Here is a 21295-nt window from a genome sequence, read left to right as displayed (position 1 = left end):
TGGACAACAAGTTAAACATGAGCCAACAATGTGATGCAGCAGCTGGATTCTGGCCTGCATCAATAGGGGTATAGCGTCTAGATCCAGGGAAGTCATGCTCCCCCTCTATTCTGCCTTGGTCAGACCACACCTGGAATACTGCGTCCAATTCTGGGCACCACAGTTGAAGGGAGATGTTGACAAGCTGGAAAGCGTCCAGAGGAGGGCGACTAAAATGATTAAGGGTCTGGAGAACAAGCCCTATGAGGAGCGGCTTAAAGAGCTGGGCATGTTTAGCCTGCAGAAGAGAAGGCTGAGAGGAGACATGATAGCCATGTACAAATATGTGAAGGGAAGTCATAGGGAGGAGGGAGCAAGCTTGTTTTCTGCTGCCCTGCAGACTAGGACGCGGAACAATGGCTTCAAACTACAGGAAAGGAGATTCCACCTGAACATCAGGAAGAACTTCCTCACTGTGAGGGCTGTTCGACAGTGGAACTCTCTCCCCCGGGCTGTGGTGGAGGCTCCTTCCTTGGAGGCTTTTAAGCAGAGGCTGGATGGCCATCTGTCGGGGGTGCTTTGAATGCGATTTCCTGCTTCTTGGCAGGGGGTTGGACTGGATGGCCCATGAGGTCTCTTCCAACTCTACTATTCTATGATTCTATGATTCTATGATCTCCATTTATAAGCCAAAGAGCTAGCATTGTCCATAGACACCTCCAAGGTCATGTGGCTGGCATGACTGCATGGAGAGCTGTTACCTTCCCGCCGGAGCGGTACCTATTGATCTACTCACATTTGTATGTTTTTGAACTGCTAGGTTGGCAGGAGCTAACAGCGGGCGCTAACTCTGCTTCCTGAATTTGAACCTGGGACCTTTCGATCTGCAAGTTCAGCAGCTCAGCGCTTTAACACACTGCACCACCGGGGGCTCTACTCACTTCTTAGAGTAATACATTAGGCCAGCAACGTGTAGCATTTGGGACAGGGAGTTGAAATGTAACTATTTATTTATTTACTCTATTTATATACTGCTTTTCTCACCCCTGGGGGGACTCAAAGCGGGTTACAACATAATAATGAAAAAATTCAATGCCAAACATACATGTAAAAACCAACTCATAATATCTAAACATTAAACATATAACTATATGTTAAAATCATTAAGACCATTAAAACATAAGAAATAAGCAACATTAAGATATAGAGTTAAAACACCTAATATAAACATTAAAATCACATGATCCAAAATTGTAAATTGAGGCCATTTGAATTGTCAGTTGCACATATTCCCTATTTATTTCTTGCACTGCATTATTTTACTAGCCAAAAACTTGGTACCACAGCTATGTCTTTGTTTTCTTTCTGAAGGCCAAGAGGGAGGACACTGATCTAATCTCACTGGGGAGAGAGTTGCAGAGCTGAGGAGCCACTACTGAGAAGGTCCTGTCTCTCATCTCCACCAAAGAAGTTGTGAACTACAGTCGGCCCTCCATATCAATTTATTCTACAACCAAAGATTCAACCAACTATGGCTTAAAATATTCAAAAGAAGTCCCCCCCCCCCACAAAACAAACAAACCTAGATTCCATAATTTTATATAAGGGATGCCACACTACTACACTTCCAGCAGAATTTGGACAAGTAACAGCTTTAGATATTTTTGAATAGTGGAGGCAGTGCCTGTTAAAAACTACAATGATAATTACTTTGTGGAACTTTGGATCTATAACTATAATAGTAACAAAATGCAGTTGACATAACTGTAACCTTTGACATAAGCTATTCTGAAAAAATCTTTCTAGACTTTAAGAAAGCTTATTTTTTTCCTTCTGCCTCCTTTCTGGAATTCAGTATGTTTCTTTGATACCTGGCATATATCAGTCAGAAAACACCAAAGTGTGTTGTGCCATCTTCTGAAAGTGAGGCAAGAACTGGTGGAGAGGGCTGGGCGATAGCAGCCTGTTTGTAACCCTTGATAAACGCAGGGTGCAACCAGCGTGAAATGAAGAAATATTGCTCCCAGTAAATATTTATTTTATATCAGAAATTAGCATACCAAATGTAATTAAAAACAACTTCACGTGGGTCTGCTCCCTCCCTTTGGTCTGTCAGATGACAACGTGAAGCAAGTAGTCATAAAGAAATGCACCCTTAATTAGCAGGCACCTCAGCTTACTGTTGCCATTTGATAATTACAGTGCAATGAGTTCCTGAAATTAGGATTTCTCCCCCTCTCCTTTTACCTTTCTAAGTCACTGCTGACTGGTTTTCATACTCCACTCATCCCCTTTATTTGGAACCTCTCTTTCAAAATGCATTATATTTTGTGTGCCAGGGCAGTGAAGCAGGAGTTTTAGAAATGCTGCGCTTTGTTGATCATGTAAACTGTGAGTGACACCTGTCTGCTTGCACCGGTGAGGTTAGGTGGTTAAAATGGAGCAGGTTATGCATCTTATTAAGTCTCTCCAAGTTGCTACAGTCTATTCGAGCTACACAAGTGGGACTCTCATCTTCAATTGCATGTCTTTTAGCTGGTTGCATCTCTTGTATTGATGCCAAGGATGTTTCCTCTCCTTGTGATATCCTTGGGGCAGTGACTTCTCCTTTTGTCCTCTGCAAAGTACAAGAGGTTTGAGTCCCAGTTTTGGGAAAGGGCAGATTATAAATCAAATGAAGTGTCATGCAAACTGGTCTCTCGCTCTTCCTTTTCCTCTCCCGCCCCTATTCTCAGAGAACAAAAGGGAGAAGGAAATGCCCCAAAGGCTTTTCAAAATGTTTCCAAAGATGAAAGGAAGGATAAAAGAAAATCATACTACATACCAATCAGAAAAGGTCATATTAACTATAAAGAAGGCTGTTGATTTTAAACTCTTGCATATCAGTGCAATTTCTGCTACTCAATAACAAATGGAAAAAAAGGGTGAAAACACACAAAAAGAAGTTATAAAAGATACAGATCAAGACTTGCATCCATTAGATATCATGCCTTAGGAAGAAAGAGACTGTTTTCTTTATTACTGTGATAGAAAAATCTTCCTGGATAAAGACAATTCCACAGCTAAAATTATGGCAGTGAAAATTAAAAGCAGAGCTCTACCCACCTCATTGTAACACAGGGGTGGACAACTGTGGGAGGCTATGGGGTTGCATTGTCTCCCTAAAGTAATTCAAACCTCCCATATATCCTCACTGTAAATAAGAAAGAGAGAGAGAGAGAGCGAGAGAGACAGAGAACCATAGAATCATAGAATCATAGAATAGCAGAGTTGGAAGAGACCTCATGGGCCATCCAACCCCCTGCCAAGAAGCAGGAAATCGCATTCAAAGCACCCCTGACAGATGGCCATCCAGCCTCTGCTTAAAAGCCTCCAAGGAAGGAGCCTCCACCACAGCCCGGGGGAGAGAGTTCCACTGTCGAACAGCTCTCACAGTGAGGAAGTTCTTCCTGATGTTCAGGTGGAATCTCCTTTCCTGTAGTTTGAAGCCATTGTTCCGTGTCCTAGTCTGCAGGGCAGCAGAAAACAAGCTTGCTCCCTCCTCCCTAAACAAACCCAAAACAAACAAAACGTTCCCCCCCCCCCAATGTTAGGGTGATTTTTATGTGTCCCGTCCCCCCATTTTAAGACTAGGAAAAGCCTTTTTGTGAATTAGGGAGTGACTAGAAGTGTCTGAGGGCAGAATGTGGTGAAAATGCCTCCACACTACTTAGAGGCCATTTGGGGGCAATTTGTATTATTCTGGGGAGGCATTGAGGGTCAAGAAATGGCCCAGCATCACACATGGCTTACAAGCCACACTATGCCCATCCTTGCTGTAAGGACTTGATAGCCTACCTCAAACCCTAGGGCTTGGTTGAACATGGCAAGATTTAATTAAAATCTAAACCTAACTATAATAATAACTTTATAATAACTTTATTTTTATATTCCGCCACTATCTTCCCGAAGGGACTCGGGGCAGCTTACGTGGAGACCAAGCCCAACATTCAACAAATAATAACATAGGCAATCTGATTAAAACAATTTAAAAGAGCAAAGTATAAAACCATCATAAAAGTATATCAAAACCAAACTCAACAACCAGTGTGCTCTTTCATCCCAACCTGCTTCATGGGTTTGTTGTGAAAAGAGGGAGGCTGAGGTCTTTCATGGCTTCTCAAACATTAATGGAAGATGAATGGTCCAATAGGGATGCGGGTGACTGTGGCATAAGAAAGCAAGAACAAGGATAATTCTTCACCTAGCTGTGAATTGCCATAGGTGAGGTTACTTCTACAGTTCAATGGCTGAGATCAAACCTCTACACAAGTGAAGCCATCATTGGGTCTCAGAAGGAAAAGGTTATACAATAAATTAGGAGGCAAATTGTCTATGCTAGATTGACATGTTGCCCTTACTCTGTGGATGCTTTATCTCTTTATTACTACTTGTTACACTATGCCAGTGGTTCTCAACCTTGGGTACCCAGCAGAGCCGGCCCTAGGTATTTTTCAAGTGTAGGCGAACAGAATTTTGGTGCCCCCCCCAAACCAATCACTGAAAAATAAAAGCATTGGATAAGCGAAAATGTTGGATAATAAGGAGGGATTAAGGAAGAGCCTATTAAACATCAAATTACATTAAGATTTTACAAATTAAGCACCAAAACATCATGTTTTACACCAAATCAACAGAAAAAGGAGTCTCGGTTGCGCCCCCATATGTTTTGCGCCCGAAGCGACTGCTTAATTCGCCTCATTGTTGGACCGGCTCTGGTACCCAGATGTTTTTGATCTACAACTCCCAGAAATCCCAGCTAGTTTACCAGCTGTTAGGATTTCTGGGAGTTGAACACCAAAAACATCTAGGGATCCCAGCTTGAGAACCACTGCACTATGCTATTACTGTTCCTGCAAGCTCATTTTGGTTGTGCTTCCTGTATAATGCATTTCTGCATGTCACATTACATTATTAGAGGAACTGAAGGCTCACTGGCAAGCACCTACCTCCTGCATTATTTCTCATCACTAGAGGGTGCCTGATGCCACTGGGAGAATGAAGATGTATGGACATATGCAAACGTCTACATAAGTTTGCTGCAGTGAACTACATCCATGTTTCCAGACCTGTAAATCATTATTACTTTCCTCTGTGTAGCTTGAGGTGCCTTTCAATGGGGATTGCAATCATGGGGCGTCAATTAGTCACTGTAATTACCACCCATTTAAACTGTGATCATTTGGATCTTCCTCAATATGGTTCTAAAGCTTTGCAAAATTAGCTCCGTGTCCTCCCTTCATTTACCAGTATCTTGGGGTGGGCAGAATCTTATCCACTCCCTTTCTTAAGCTGCAGAACTGGTGGTTCTTTCCCATTGTCTTGTTTTGCTGTTAAATATGGTGACTACTAATTTTTAAAAAGCAAATTATGTAAATATTCTTGCTATTCTTAATCTGAAGGCACATGAAACTAGTCATTTCCCCTTACATTTATTATTTTTAAAAAACAATTAGAGGAGGTAGGAAATGGAGAGGGAAATATAATGCCTTTCTACTGCTAAAACAAAAAGGTCGATGCTATTGTGGTTTCATTGCCCTTTCTTGCTCCTCCGGTACCAGCCATAAAGATGGGGCATAGGGCTGGTTGCCATGGCAATGGAGATGCATTCCTTCATGGGCAAAGATATTTGCTCCCTTATTCAGAGCCCCGCAAGAATTGTGTATGTATGGGGGTATGCTTTACATAGACGTAAACATATTCTCAACATTAGCCTCCCTATTGTGACTTAAATGTACATATTCCATACCAATAATTTTGATAGAAATAAACATGCACAGCATACCCTTCAATATTTAACAGATCAGAATGGGGATATGCATGACCACATCCGGTTAAGAATAACATGCAGGCTGGCAGAAGCTGTAGCCATTTGCTTTTAGTCTGAGCCTAAAGAGAAAAGAAAATTTCTCTCCCTCCTCTTCTCTCCCTCATGTCGAGTTGGTTATTTACAACATCTTCTTGTACTATGAACTTAGCCCTCAGCTATTTTCTTTTACATGAACATACTGGGAAGGGAAAGATTCTACTTACTGCTTCTCTCCTACTGTTGAGTTCATTTTTGCCCTCAGTACTCAGTTTGAAGCATTTATGCCCCCGGTGGTGGAGCGGATTAAACCGCAGAGTTGCTGAACTTGCTGACCGAAAGGTAGGTGGTTCGAATCCAGGGAGTGGGGTCAGCTTCCGCTGTTAGCTCCAGCTTCTGCCAACCTAGAAGTCTGAAAACATGCAAATGTGAGTAGATCAGTAGGTACAGCTTTGGAGGGAAGGTAACGGCGCTCCATGCAATCATGGAACCACATGACCTTGGAGGCGTCTACGGACAACACCGGCTCTTTGGCTTAGAAATGGAGATGAGCACCATTCCCCAGAGTCGGAGACGACTAGACTTAATGTCAGGAGAAAACCTTTACCTAACCTATGCTGGAGGTAAAGGGAGGAAATGGAAGAAGAAATTTTAAATGAAGCTGAAAAAGTGGGAAGACAGAATATTAATCAGCAGTTTCTATTTTCAAATGCCTATTCTAAAATGCTCTTTAAGGCATACACATCAGATTTTACATGTGCCACCAAAATTTGAGTAAGAGCACCAAAAACAGATGGAAAGCTGGTCCACTTGATAAATGTTGAGAATGAAGGCAACTTTCTGAGAGGGATATCAAAGTTGTTGAAGGGTGGGAAGTACAAAAAGTGGAGTTGGCAGGAAATATATGAGGACAGGGAAACAGATAAGAATTGGGTAAGGTTTGATACATTCCTGGAACAGTAAGGAGGCATTTCATAGATCTGGAGAATGAGAAATTAAGCAGTGCATGCCTTGGTTTGCACTTGGATGAGAGACCACCAACAAATACCAGGTGCTGTAGGCTGCATTTCAGAGGAAGGAAAGGACAAAACTCTTCTGAGAATTGCTTGTTTAGGCAAAAATAATAACATCTCTGGGGTCACCATAAGTCAACAGGCAACCTTGAAGGAACGTACAGTAGAGTCTCACTTATCCAACACTCACTTATCCAATGTTCTGGATTATCCAACGCATTTTTGTAGACAATGTTTTCAATACACCATGATATTTTGGTAGTAAATTCATAAATACAGTAATTACTACATAGCATTACCATGTACTGAACTACTTTTTCTGTCAGATTTATTGTATAACATGATGTTTTGGTACTTAATTTGTAAAATCATAACCTAATTTGATGTTTAATAGGCTTTTCCTTAATCCCTCCTTATTATCCAACATATTCGCTTATCCAACATTCTGCCGGCCCGTTTATGTTGGATAAGTGAGACTCTACTGTACATGCATGCATATAGTTACAGAAAAAGTGCTCATAATTAAAACAAAAGGTTAGGTTAAAAGTTTCCATGTTAAAAAATTGGTTAATTTGGATTAGGATTAAAATGCAAAATGTATATTTTCCTCTTTCAGCTGAAATGTAGAAGTCCCTGTGCTGCTGTCAACATAAGACTGGGGAGCAGGAAGACCTGCAACCATCAAGACGCTTGTCTCCCAGTCCAGCCGCCTCCAGAAAATGAAAATCAGAAATCACTTGGTGACACACCTGTGAGCTAGTTGAGGTGCTCTGAGGCACAGGTTTGTGGACCAACTAGGCTGATTCTGATCCTGGGAAGTAACATATTTAATTACATTTTCAGTAACATGCTGCCCATATTGGGGCATGAAAAAAAGACTTAATGGAAACTTATGACACAATGACATGAGAGCATGAAGCTGTGTTTATTATTATTATTATTATTATTATTATTATTATTATTATTATTATTATTAAACTTTATTTGTACCCCGCTAGCATCTCCCGAAGGACTCGATGCGGCTTACAAAGGCCAAGGCCTCAACACACAATATAACAATACAAAACAAAAGGCAAATGAAAACAATTAAAACAGTATAAACAACAAGCAGTAAACAATACGCTAAAACACAATAAAACTGGGCCGGGCCAGAGTAATGGGTACAAGATTAAAAGTGCTGATGTGACAGGTGAAATATAAGGCTTATAGGGCAAGTGCAGGGTGCGATATGGAATCTAAGTTCTAATAAAGTGCTTATAGGACTTGGTATTGGAGATTTCCTATTAATCTGGGAAGGCACATTGGAACAGGCTTGGCTGCAGAGATGAAAAATCTGGGGGTGAGGAGGGTTGCCCATTTGCTCTTGGCTACTTGTTAGGCCATAGCCTGTCTCCTTGACTGACACACTTTCCTGTGGAATTCCAATGAACCTTAATTGCCCATCGCAGTGTGCGACAGGAAAAAGTCATCTGGCCTGATTTGCATCTCCTCTCCCCCATGACATGCCTTGGCCTTTCTTTTTAATGACCTTTGCTTCTCTGAAGAGCAAGGCAGCTGTGGTAAGTCTGACAAAGGTGTCTTCTTGACATCTTCCTTGAAACTGCTTTTGCACAGGGGTCCATGCAGAGCGTTCAGCCTTTCCCTCTCAAGGATGAGTGCCAGCAGCAAAACGGTGCCTCCCGAGGCCACACTCTGTTATCTACCTTTCTTTATCTACTCAAAAAATTATATTCTCCCAAACTGAAAGGCATTGAGGAACTAATCAAGGAAGAAATTAATCATGGATGCTGTTTCTCAGGATAGGCTCAAGTTTCCCTCCCTCTTTACTTTCCAATGGCACAGAGACTTCATTGGTGTGGAGTCCCCAATTAATGGTAACCTAATTGATTTGACTGAGAGACCCAACTGTGAGGTGTCAGAAAACAGAGTAGAATGTCATTAATGTATTAGAAAGCTCCTTGGTGAGACAGAGAAGCAACAATGGAAGTTAAACAGACCAAAAGAAAAAAAGAAAAAAAGAAAGAAAAAAAGAATGGGGAATGAAGAAAGAATAAGGGAAATAAATGTTATTAGGAAGTGCAGGGAGAAACATGGATAATCAGGCCATTGTTTGGTGGCAAGGAAGAATGACAAAACCATGTCTATTACAACTGTATATGTATATGGATGATGCAAATACCGTATATTTCTCTCACATATATGAGTGCTAGGAATTAGAGATGTATGGGAAATTTTTTCCTTCGTTTCCTTCATGCTATCGTTTCGTTTCGACCGTTTGTCTACACAAAACGAATGATGACATTTTCATAGGAAACGAGAGGCGACACGAAAATGAAAGCCACACAGCCATCATGTTTGCTTTCATTTTCCTTTCATTTCGGTCCTGTAACAATAAGCAGGTACTGACAGAGGGCTGCTTTCCCATTACTGCTGATGTGTACCAATGGGGGTTAATAATAATATTAATATAAATAACGATAGTTACTCTGGTACCCTCCCCAGGGAGATTAAGTTGGCCCCCTCTCTACCTTCCTTCAGGAAACAACTGAAGACTTGGATGTTTCGGCAGGCCTTTGGAGATACAGTCATTACTTAATCAGCCCCAGAGGGTTTTTAATAATCTAGCCTGTATTTATTACGATTTTACCATTTATGTGTTTTAAATGCCATTTTTTATCCTGTATTTTTGTTTTAATTGATATATTGTATTACTGTTTTATCTTTTTATAGTGTGATTTGTATTATGTTGCCTATATTTTGTCCTATGTTGTTTGGGCCTCTGCCCCATGTAAACCTCCCCGAGTCCCCGCGGGTAGATGGTGGCGGGGTATAAATAAAGTTTTATTATTATTATTATTATTATTATTATTATTATTATTATTATTATTATTATTACCCTAAGCTGAGTTTGAGAGCGGTCTGCTTCCCCCATAACATCTGATGTATACCAATGGGTGTTATTAATATTAATAACAATAGTTATTCTGGGTCCCTAAGCTGAGTCTGAGAGAGGATGCCTCCCCATTATATCTGATGTGTACTAATGAGTGTTAATAGTTGTAAGCCAAAACCCCAGGGAATCCACAGGTTGAGAACCACTACTCTGGGCTAAGCAAGGAATTGAAGCACCATTATCCCACTTTACTATCTATTACAGTCAAGATGGGAAGCCTATCATATACTATCAAGATACTCAGAATCCCAGCTACTATGGCTTTGTAGCTTTTCCTAGAACAAAAGAAATATCAGACAGGAAACCAATATATAAAAAACCAAAGAAGTACAACATTCAAATGACATGCGTACATGAGTTGAGTGAATAAATGTACGCGTATATATTATTATCTATCCATCTATTTACATTTTATTTTCTTTCCTGTGGTGCAAAGGAAGATTGGTGAAACTAGCTCTGCTTGCTTTGGCCCATTTCCTTCAGGGGATGGCAGCCTGAAGGAGTTTTATGCCCCTTGCATAAAAAGGTACAGCTGCCCACTGACTGCCTTGGCTCTGCCAGCTTTGCTGCCAAATGCACCGTTAGACAAGTATTTTATTTCAATTTCTTACATCATTAGAGGCTTCAGACCAAGTGATGAAGGAAAGAACATGCACCCTCAAACATATCAACCATCAAAGAATCTCCTTTCAATGTCTTTGATTTCTTTTCTTTTTAATATCTAGGTGGGTTTAAAGCACCTGATTGGTCTCAGTTATCAACTGCTTGTGAGATGTCTGTGAGATTTTATTTCAAAACTTTTAATTTTTTAACGATACTGTGAAAATTACATTTTTAATCAAGATCAAATACAAATCATTTGTATTATTGCTTCCCCTCCCTCTACCCTCCCAAAATCTACGCATATGTGTATAAAACACATAAACTTCAGAACAGTACCTACAATAATTCTTCTCTATTACACTATTACTTCCACCCCTCATGTTGCAGTAACCTCCCATTCTTTGGGTTGAAGACATTCATATACAACCTTGCCCTTCCTTCCCAGTAAAACATCCACTCATTCTTCCCTCTAACACAGTGATTCTCAACCTGTGGGTCCCCAGATGTTTTGGCCTGCAACTCCCAGAAATCCTAACAGCTAGTAAACTGGCTGGTATTTTTGGGATTTGTAGGCCAAAACACCTGGGGACCCACAGGTTGTGAACCACTGCCTAGCACAAGAATCATCATCTAAAAATTACAAACAAAAATTCTAACAAAGCCCAAATTGTGGAGCCTTTTCTAAAATGCTTTCCCTTCTTCCAACAAAGTCCAAAGTCCTTTGTATCCACAGATTTGGTACCCATGTATTCAAACATCTATGGCTTGAATATATATATATATATATATATATATATATATATATATATATATATATAAATCCAAAAAGTAAACCTTGATTTTATAAACACAATGAGATTTGGTATTCATGTGTGTGATTGGTTTCTCACTGGAAACCAAACCCCAGTAGATACCAAGGACCCACTGTGTTCATTTCCTTGCACAGAAAGAGAGTCAGGGAGCGATTTTTCTGCAACCCCCTTTGCATTTTTCCTTGCTTAGCCTTGAGGAAGACTCCTTTTTATAACATTTAGCAAAAACCTGCTCTTATCTCTGATCACTGATCAGAGACAAAAGGGTTGCTTTGATTCTCAGCACTTCTCTCTTTTCATTAGTAACAAGAATTAATTGGGGCTCAGAAAAAGGGACAGAATCTAGGGGGGAAAGTGGTAGTTTAGATCAGAACTTTTCAAACTTTTCCCTCTTACAGCCCCTTTTTGCCTGATAAATTTTTATGCAACCCCAGATATATAGGTACATAAAACGGGTATATATAATCAAGCATTTACCGATAATAAATGATGAAGAAATCTATTTTAAATAACTTTTGGTATACTTATTAAAGACTAAGCTAATTTGTATACTAATGAAATGGGTATACTTGTTTATTTTTACATAAATAATTAAATCTTGGCTGAATATTTGATACTGCGAACTGTGGAGCATCTTCAACATTTTTCATGCCATATTTGAATGATCAGTTTCCAGTCTCAAGTGGTTCTCCCCCCCCCCCCCCCCCGCCAAAAAAAAAATTGGGGATCACAATGAGGTGTTTTGGCATCTAACGTAAAAGGTCCCAGGTTGCAGAGTCGACCATGACCTGAAATAGATCCACATCCACATTCCTCTTGCTCCCATCATGGTCTAGTCACATAATGCACACAATCCATATACTTTCCTCACCACAAAACTAATAGGTGGTATTAATCTCTCCCTGTACAGGTTGCAGACAATTTTTCTTGAACTTTTAATGGCAAATGACTAATGTTTTAATTTCAATATAGCATGCTTTATGAACCCAACTTAATTTTTTAGAATCAAAATTTGAAGGGAAGTATTTCTGAGACTGAAAAGATAGCCATCAAGCATAATCATATTTACAAGTCTTGATGACCAAGGTAGGTTGATTTTCCTTTTTGATGAAGTATTTGTATAAATGTCTAAAACAACCACTAGGTGACATGATAACATACATTTTGTGACCCCCCCACTCCCCCACCCCCCGTCCCTCACATTCAGTTAGGGAACCCAAATGGGGTCACAGCCCATAGTTTAAGATGCTTTGGTTCAGATCAGTGGTTCGCAACCTCTGGTTCTCTGGGTGTTTTGGACTTTAACTCCCAGAAATCCCGGCCAGCTTACCTTCTGTTAGGAATTGTGGGAGCTGAAGTTCAAAACACTTGGAGGACCAAAGGTTGGGAACCACTGATTTAGCTGATGGAACCTACAGTCAGGAAGTTCCCCATTCTTGTTGTATATAATAGCTTCAGCTGCTCTGTTTACGTGTTGATTCATAGAGATTCCCCCTCCCAGGATGAAAGTGCATAGGATTATATCTTTAACAATATAAATTTGAATATTGAAAAATACTAGTTTTTTTTTTACTTCAGTGCCACTGAGAGAATCTTAGTTTTTAAAAGCAGTTTTCAAAGCTCTGAATTTCTTATGGAACTTGCATAGTTGTGGATATATTTAACTATACCGTTTGAAAGAAAATTCAAGTTGGACTACATCAAAACCTCTCACAGCCTGGAGTGCAGTACACAGCTACTTAGAAGTAAACCCTATTGAGTGCCTAAATTTACATAAAGGACAGCACTGACTGCTTTACCACTAGCCCTTATATTGAAGCCCCCTTTCCCCTGAGTCTTTTGGGAGACTTTTAAAATACTCGCGTTTGGTCTCAATTGCTTCCCAGGTCCTTGCTGGGAGATAATTGGCACTGTCAGTATTCTAAACTCACTTCTTCATTTTCCAACCCTCTAGGTTTGTTTCAACTGGGCATGCTCCAAATTCCAGATATGCTCATTTCAATGATTCCTAAATACCTTAAAGGCACCAGATCCTGTCTGATATTGGAAGCTAAGTAGGGTCAGCCCTGGTTAGTACTCAGATGGAGGAAGGAACTGGCAAAACCACCTCTTGCATGAGAAAACCTTTTTCATGGGGTCACCATAAGTCAACTAACAACTTAAAAGCACATAAGTCTGAGCTGTGGCTGTTCCTTACTTCCTAAGGAGAAGGTTTGTCCTTTTGTGGACTGTGAGCATTGATCCAATGTTTATTATTCTGTGGTTTCATTTCAGCTCTGAACCAAAACATGTCCCAAAATACTCTGTGGATATTCTAATCTTCTTACAGGTGTATGATCTTCAGTTGCATTCTCTCTCTCTCTATTTTAAGAGACTCGGGAATGTTGTTTGGAGGCAGTTAATTAAACCTGTACATCATTCTGCGGCTGTTAAAGCTGGAATGTGCAAAACACAGCACCCTGCTTCTTCATGCTGTCACTCTTCGGCTTTCGTTCCACTCTTTGGCTTCTCATTATTAACATTAGAGGGTGCTTTGGGGGTTCAATAAAAGCAGAGATGATGAGTTCTTTTTTGAGGGGATCCTTCCACTTGGGTAAGGGGGAGATTTGACATGGCATAATTGCTAGAATCTGAGGAGATTTCTGAGTTGTGCTGCATGAACTTTTGTGAGCAAGGGACAAATTCTGCTTAATTGCTTTCCCAAGGCAGATTCACTTCTTAATTAGTAGATATTTTAAAATCTCTCCCCTTTTTTCTCTCTCTCTGATTGAAATGCCCTGTGGTGTAAAACAGAATCATCTTCAGAATTATCTTCAGTTGTTTCCGTTGTCTTTTTGTGTGCGGGTACATTTGCAAAGATAGGTTGCAGCATAGCTTATTTCAAACAGCACAATATAGAGTTTTGCCCTTCTCATTTGTTCCGCAAGGGTGACCCTGTTCTGTTGTCTATGTAATATTTGTGGCACAGTTAATGTTTTCTCAAGCTTCATCTCTCCACAGTGACTTCTTTCCAACTATAATGGCATTGGATTGTTGCATGTTTTCTGGGCTGTATGGCCATGTTCCAGAAATATTATCTCCTGATGTTTCGCCCACATCTATGGCAGGCATCCTCACAACCTCTGAGGATGCCTGCCATAGATGTGGGCGAAACAGGAGGAAATACTTCTGTAACATGGCCATACAGCCTGGAAAACATACAACAACCCTGTGATTCTGGCCATGAAAGCCTTCAACAACAATATAATGGCATTCCCAAGAAGTATAAAGTTTGTGCAGATGGGTGTGTGGGAAGTAAGTGGGATTTAGCTGCGGGCTTTAATTCTCATTGATGCCAAGAAAAGGTGTAACTACAATGTAGAATTGAAGCAGTTTGACACCATTTTTACTGCCATGGATGCCAATGCTGTGGAATCATGGGAGTTATAGTTTTACATTACATTTAGCCTTCTCTGCTGGTGCCTCACAAAACTGCAAAGCCCAGGATTCCGTAGCATTGAGCCATGGCAATTAAATTGATGTCAGGGTACGTTAGATGCAACCAAATTTCCTTGGATGTAGAAAGCTTTATGGAAAAGGTATGGTTACTTCTCCTGACATAGAGACATAGTGCTGGGCTATCACTATCATTCTACACAACAAATGGGGCTAATAGGAGTTGAGTTACATGGCTACCTTTATAGACACCCACTGGTGAGAATTCATTTCACTTTCTCAGTTTGCACTCTGGTTCCTTACTCAGTCAACCAAATACAGAAAAATTCACAACAGAGACCTTGAAAACTACACGTTTCTGACAAATGCAACCTTAATATGGTGACATTGAAAACTATGATGACTGACTGATCACATACCATAACTATTATGATCATAATAATACTCTAAATCTGCTTTTCGGGGCTGTGGCGCAGACGGGAGAGCAATGAGTCACTGACCAGGAGGTCATAAGTTCGAGGCCCGCTAGGAGCTATGTTTGTTTGTCTTTGTCCTGTGTTAAAAAGGCATTGAATGTTTGCCTAATATGTGTAATGTAATCCGCCCTGAGTCCCCTTCGGGGTGAGAAGGGCGGAATATAAATGATGTAAATAAATAAATAAATAAATAAATATAATCTGTAGGAGCCTTATCAGTTTCCACATTTTATAGCTACTGGACAACTCCATGGGTGTGTATATCTACTGCAGGATTAATGCAGTTTGACACAAATTCAACTACCATGGCTCAACTCTATGGAATCATGGGTTTTGCAGTTTGATGACTCAACATCACTCTTTGGCAGAGAGCACTAAAAACCTTGTACAACTACAACTCCCATAATTCTAAAGCATTGAGGCATGTCATTTAAAGTGGAGTCAAACTCCACTAAATCTGATTCTGTAGATCAGAGGGTCTACCTTTTTGCCTTGCCCCATCCTTATGCCAGGAGGAAGGCTAGATGCGAGACAACTGCCCTGATCCTCCTCCCTCGATTTTCAAGCTGTCCTCTTGGCATTATGCCAGAAGGAGGGTGAGACATGTGGTGGCTGAGAGTGCTCTGGAGGGCTCTCAGCCACCATGTGCCTTCCTTGAGCTGTCCTCCTGGCATAGGATGAGGCTGCTCACACTGTCCTTATGCCAGGAGGAGGGTGAGACACGCGGTGGCTGAGAGCGCTCCAGAGGGCTTTCAGCTGCTGCGTGTTTGCCTCCCTCATGCTGCTATTTCCTTATGCCAAGAGGACAGGGAAAATGAGAAGGGCCTGAGATAAGCACCCAGAAGGGTGCATCCGGCCCCCAGGCCTTTGTTTGCCCATGCCTGCTGTAGATGGACCCTAGGGCCATTAGTTATGTTTTTAGTCTCATGAATATTTCCTGCTAATAGCTTAGTTTCCAACTGGATGTCTTCAAAATTATCTCTTTCTACATTGACCAACTATAGCTCCCAGGGTCAACAGCGGAAAGCTTTATTGTGTGTCTGTCTTACTAGAGGTATGGGAAATGAACATAATGAACAAAGTATTTTTAATTATGGTATCAAGTATCTGGGATACTGTCCCAAGAGAATTGTGTCTAGTTTTACATTTTTAATTTTTGAATCTAGATTTGGGTAGATTTACTTTTCATGTAATGTATTGTAATATAAGGAGGTAACATGATTAAAATCCTAGAAAAGGTTTTCTGCTCCCCCCCCCCCTCTTTTGGTTGTTGTATTACTTTAAAACGTCAGATATAATGATTAAGCAGATAGGATTTTCATACCATCCTGCTAGTGTTTATGTAAGCTGGAACTGTTTTCAGTGAAGGGACAGATATTTATAAGAGGACTCATTGCTTGGCTATTGTAGAACCTAGAACATTAATTGTGAAAATTAAATTTTTAAAGTTGAATCTACAAAATTGGGGAATTGAGTCATTGTCATTAACACCAACAACTGAAATGGTTTAATTTGTTGAACTGATCTGATCAATTTAATTAATTAGCTTTCCCAGCATTACATGTAATTTATGGAAAAGGATATGTGAGCTGTCACCATTAACCCTTAGTGGCACATTTTGTTACTAATGCCTTCAAAAGTTGTCTTTTAGTCATTTTAGAGTTGCCTTTTTTAAACTGACAGTTTCTGCATGGAATACTGGGATCTCCAGTTCAATGCACTTGGAAATCATCAGATTAAGGATTTCCTTCCATAAGGGGAGGAATGTGGGGTAGTTTCTGTTCATTTTAAAGATGAAGTCCCACAGAGCCCATCAAATGACACAGGACTCCTTCAGATGGTTGCCTTTGGGATTTTGTCTTTAATCAAGAGGACTGTGAAGTCAGGAGGAATCCACTTATCTTCCTGAGCATAGAGATAGCTAAAACTGGGTATTTTAAGGTGGGGTGGGAGCTGTTGATTTTTAAGATGGGATGGAACTGTTGATTTTAAGGTGGGACGTGAACAATTGTTAAATTCTCCATTTCCTTTGGATGTGGGATGAGGTCCTAAGGACTTTATCACACACAGCTTTCTCTGCGATGCTACACTTTTTAGAAAGGGCTGCCAACGGAGCCCATTACATACACACACTTGTTCTGTGAGTTTCTAGTCTTTCACAGCTTTTAAAGTGGGTTTTCCCGACGGTTCGGAATTTGATTGGAAATTGACTTCATTTTCAATTCCCCGTGTAGAGATGGGCAAAACCGACAAATTTTACGTGTGATGGGAATCCCCCTTATCTGCTTTTAAACAGTATGATGATGGCGTGCTGGAGGGAGGAGCTGAGTATTGATTCCTTTCTTTGGCCATTACTGTTTTGGGACTGTGGAGGAAGGAAGGGTTATTTATTTATTTTGTTCTATCAACTTTTTGTTTGCAAGGAGAATAAATTCGTTGATGTGATCTTGCATATAAAGGTACTTCTGTGAGAACAAACACAGAGGATATTTCAATAAAAAGAAAATGGGGAGGGGGACAGTGGACAGAGCAATATTTCTCCCATGTGATGGAAAGGCAAACAGATCATTTTTAAAGAAAGCGGGATGGCAGAAAATGTGTGATGGGGTAGGAAAATCATTTGTTTAATTTCCAAATGGGGTGTTGCAAAACTAAGCAGCAAAACTATGACCCCAACACTTTACTAATCACATGGGATGAAGTCCTAAGAAAGCATGGAATCTAGCAACCTGTTAAATTTAATTTTGTTACTAATAGCTATTTTTCTTCTTTCTGCCACCAGAAATATATATCTTGTTGACTCACCCTTCAAATACCATGAATTGTTTGTCTGGATTGGGAAAAGGTGAATAAGGATTTATGTGTTCATTCCAGTTAAAGGGCATTTTTTTAAACTGTGGGTTTGGAAGCGAAGCAATAAATGGCTTTAAAAGCAGGATGAATCAAAGGTACAGAATTATTAATCAGAAGTAGTCTTTTGAGTTCCTCTGTGCATGCAATAAGTCTTTTTGCATTACTGGATAAGTGCATCCACTAGCATAAAGTAATGTGGTCTAAAAAGATCAATGCTAAAGCACATGTTAAGTAAACAAAGGTTAGGGTTCAGTTCCCTGCAATCTCCAGTTGCTAACATCTACATTTTGCTGTTGTCCAACAAATTGACTTATTAAGCCTCAAGGGAAGGAAAAAAATATATAGCTGATACTGTATTATTAGTTCAGAGCTTGTAAGCCACTAGTTAAATATAATGTTTAGCTCATTGTTTCTATGCATTAAGCCAGAAGTAGAAAATCCTTCCATTTTCTGTGCTCCCCCTATAATGCAGTTCTTAAAGAAATATCTTTCTCTTTACTGAAGGCGTTTTGTTGATGATTCCAAGCTCCAGAAGTAAATGCTTCCAATTTACTCTCTTTTAAAAGCAAAACCCCTTTTCCGTGCATGATACATAATGGCATTAGATAAAACCCAAGGCATAATATCACAAAGCAAACGCCTACCAAAGTTGATTATAAATGCCTATATTTTTAATGTGCTTTAACAATTAGAGTTTTTGGCATCACCTGAAAGTAAAATTTACCTTATGGTGATGCCAAAAAATTATAATTGGCAATTCAAGTCTGTATTCTCTGTCAAGCAAAGAAAACAGCATTTTCCAGCCTTTTAACTTGCCAACATGTCCTTTTAAAATGCAAATATGGACTTTATATCTCACAAAACTCTGTTGCTTTTGCTGCCTGCAATAGAGTACAACTTATCCTCTGGAATTAGACATTGTTAAATGGGAAAAGTTTCTTCTGTCCTTTCATGAAATCATCCCAGGCTTAACTAGTTAGTATCAGGAAGTTCTCTGTTATGTGTCTATAAGATCCCATATACACTGCCATATAATGCAATTTAACTGCATTGATCTGCATTACATGGCAGTGTTGATTCATATAATCCAGTTCAATGCAGTTAAACTGCATTCTGAAAATGTATTATATGGCAGTGTAGATGGGGTCTAAGAGCAAGAGACTGAGAGTGCATCTACACTGTAAAATTTATGCAGTTTGACATAATTTTAACTGCCAGGGCTCAATGCCATGGAATCATGGGAGCTATAGTTTGGTGAAGCAGTAGCACTCTTTGTCAGAGAAGGTAAAGGCATTGCAAAACTACAGCTTACAGAACTCCATAGCATTGAGACATGACATATAAAGTGTTGTCTAACTACATTAATGCTACAGTGAAGATACATCCTGAGAGAAAATCCATTAAAGAGAAAAGGGTGCAATATCTGCATAGTGCCTTTAAATTGCTAGCATAAAGAGCCTTTTCTTATAACACTAGAGGGTTGTGTACTGATGTTTAATGGTATGACATTCAGGACAGATGAAAAGAAGTATTTTTCTACTGAAATGCATACTAAAACTATGGAATTTGTTTCCAGATGTAGTTAATGATAGCCGTCAACCTAGATATCTTTAAAATGGTTTTTTAATTGAGGTTATCCTTGTCTTGATTGTATTTGGGGTGATGATCAATAGTCATGACAGTTATATATTATTTCATCTTGCTGTGGGCTTCCCAAAGACATCTTGTTTGCCATTGTACAAACAGGATCCTTGAGAGGCTTTCGGCAGAGCTGGAAAAAGTGTCACTCTAAACCTACTTCATTGCCAAATTTTCAAGGACCTACTGCAAAATTTGGTTTGAGTGTTGGACTAGGATATTGGGAGATCAAAGTTCAAAACCTGTTTACCTATCAAAATCTATTGATCAAGTCAGGCTCACAAGAAGGCAATGGCAAGCCACCTCTATATGACAGGGCTGTCGTTAGCTGTAGTTGACTTCAAGGCACATGATTTCATTGAAAGTGATTCATAGTAATGACTCACCCCCAAATAATGGTGGGAAGTCACACATATGTCCATAGATTGTCGCTACATTAGAGGCACCTATGAAGCAGGAGACAGATGGAAGCAGAAGGCAATGAATCCCAAAATCATTACACCATCAACTGCAGCCAGCTCTGTTAAGCAGCTGCTTCCTGAATGGCTCGATCTATCGGTCGCTTGAGCCAGGGCTTGATGAGTAGCAATATTACCTGCATTGCAGAATAGATGATTTCCCTCATCACTCCACTCCAGGAACCTGACCCCGAAGACCCAGAGAACTGTACATTCAGGAAATAGTTTGCAGACTACAGGAGACAGCTGCTGTTGATGGTGTTGATGTTAGGAGCTTAGGCTCCTGTTAGCCATATCTGTGCCTCTCTTCATTGCAGACTCTTCATCTTTCTCCTTGTGTAGTTTTTTAGGCAGTCAGTGGACTTGCAAGTGGGAGCAAATGAGAGGAAGAGGACAAAGAAGAATGCTTGCAGTACTTGGAGTCAACTGGGTAAGGTGTTAAAAGTCCACCCTGGACCTTCCACAGATATATACACATCCCTTGCTTAGTTTCCAATATACGTCACAACCTCTGAGAATGCCTGCCATAGATGTGGGTGAAATGCCAGGAGAGAATGCTTGTGGAACATGGCCATACAGCCTGGAAAACTCACAGCAACCCAGTGATTCTGGCCATGAAAGCCTTTAACAACACACTGTTTTAGAATTAATTCAAAATTAACTTATGACATTATTGTATACAACCTGCTGTCCTGTGACGACATGCTGACTCCTTTCAAATGGCCCCTGGCATTACACCATTGCAGTGCCTTAGCAGTGTGAAGCTACACTTCTGGGCAGGTGGCATAGCTGTTCTCCTGCTCCTTTATTATTTTTAAAGGCACTGCAATTGTGAAGTGCTGGGTAAAGCATGTTTTCATTTTTCCGCAGTGAAGGGAGAAGAGAGCATGCTACCACAGAAGCACCCAGACTCACTGCACGAGCAAAATCCTGTGGCCATGGCCTATTAATAGTTCCTGATAGTTTCATTGCAGGCAGGGCCGGCCCCACCATAGAGGCCAGTGACGCCGCCGCCTCGGGCGCAGGTCCCGGGGGGCGCCGTCAGGCTGGGCGGGAGGCCCGCCGCCCGACCAGTGCGCCCTGGCCTTGTGGCTCCCTCTTTCGCCGCCTGGGAAGGGGAGGGGGGATCCCCTCCTCCCGTCCCCGGGCGGCGAAGCCTCCTTCTTTCGCCGCCCGGGAAGGGGAGGAGGGATCCCCTCCTCCCGTCCCCGGGCGGCGAAGCCTCCTTCT

The 21295-nt window shown here is 40.6% G+C and overlaps 1 long non-coding RNA gene across 1 annotated transcript; it reads left to right on the top strand.

The window, feature by feature from the left end:
• The first annotated feature begins 5638 nt into the window (after nucleotides 1-5638).
• On the top strand, nucleotides 5639-21136 carry LOC134297075 (uncharacterized). Its single transcript, XR_010003798.1, has 4 exons — nucleotides 5639-6166; nucleotides 7454-7618; nucleotides 17899-17961; nucleotides 20408-21136. It is a non-coding gene; the product is annotated as an uncharacterized LOC134297075 (long non-coding RNA).
• Nucleotides 21137-21295: the final 159 nt, after the last annotated feature.

Source organism: Anolis carolinensis, chromosome 1 (genome assembly GCF_035594765.1).
Source record: "Anolis carolinensis isolate JA03-04 chromosome 1, rAnoCar3.1.pri, whole genome shotgun sequence".
NCBI classification, from domain to species: domain Eukaryota; kingdom Metazoa; phylum Chordata; class Lepidosauria; order Squamata; family Dactyloidae; genus Anolis; species Anolis carolinensis.
Note: the sequence above shows the minus strand (reverse complement) of the source record. Positions and strands in the feature narration are given on the sequence as shown.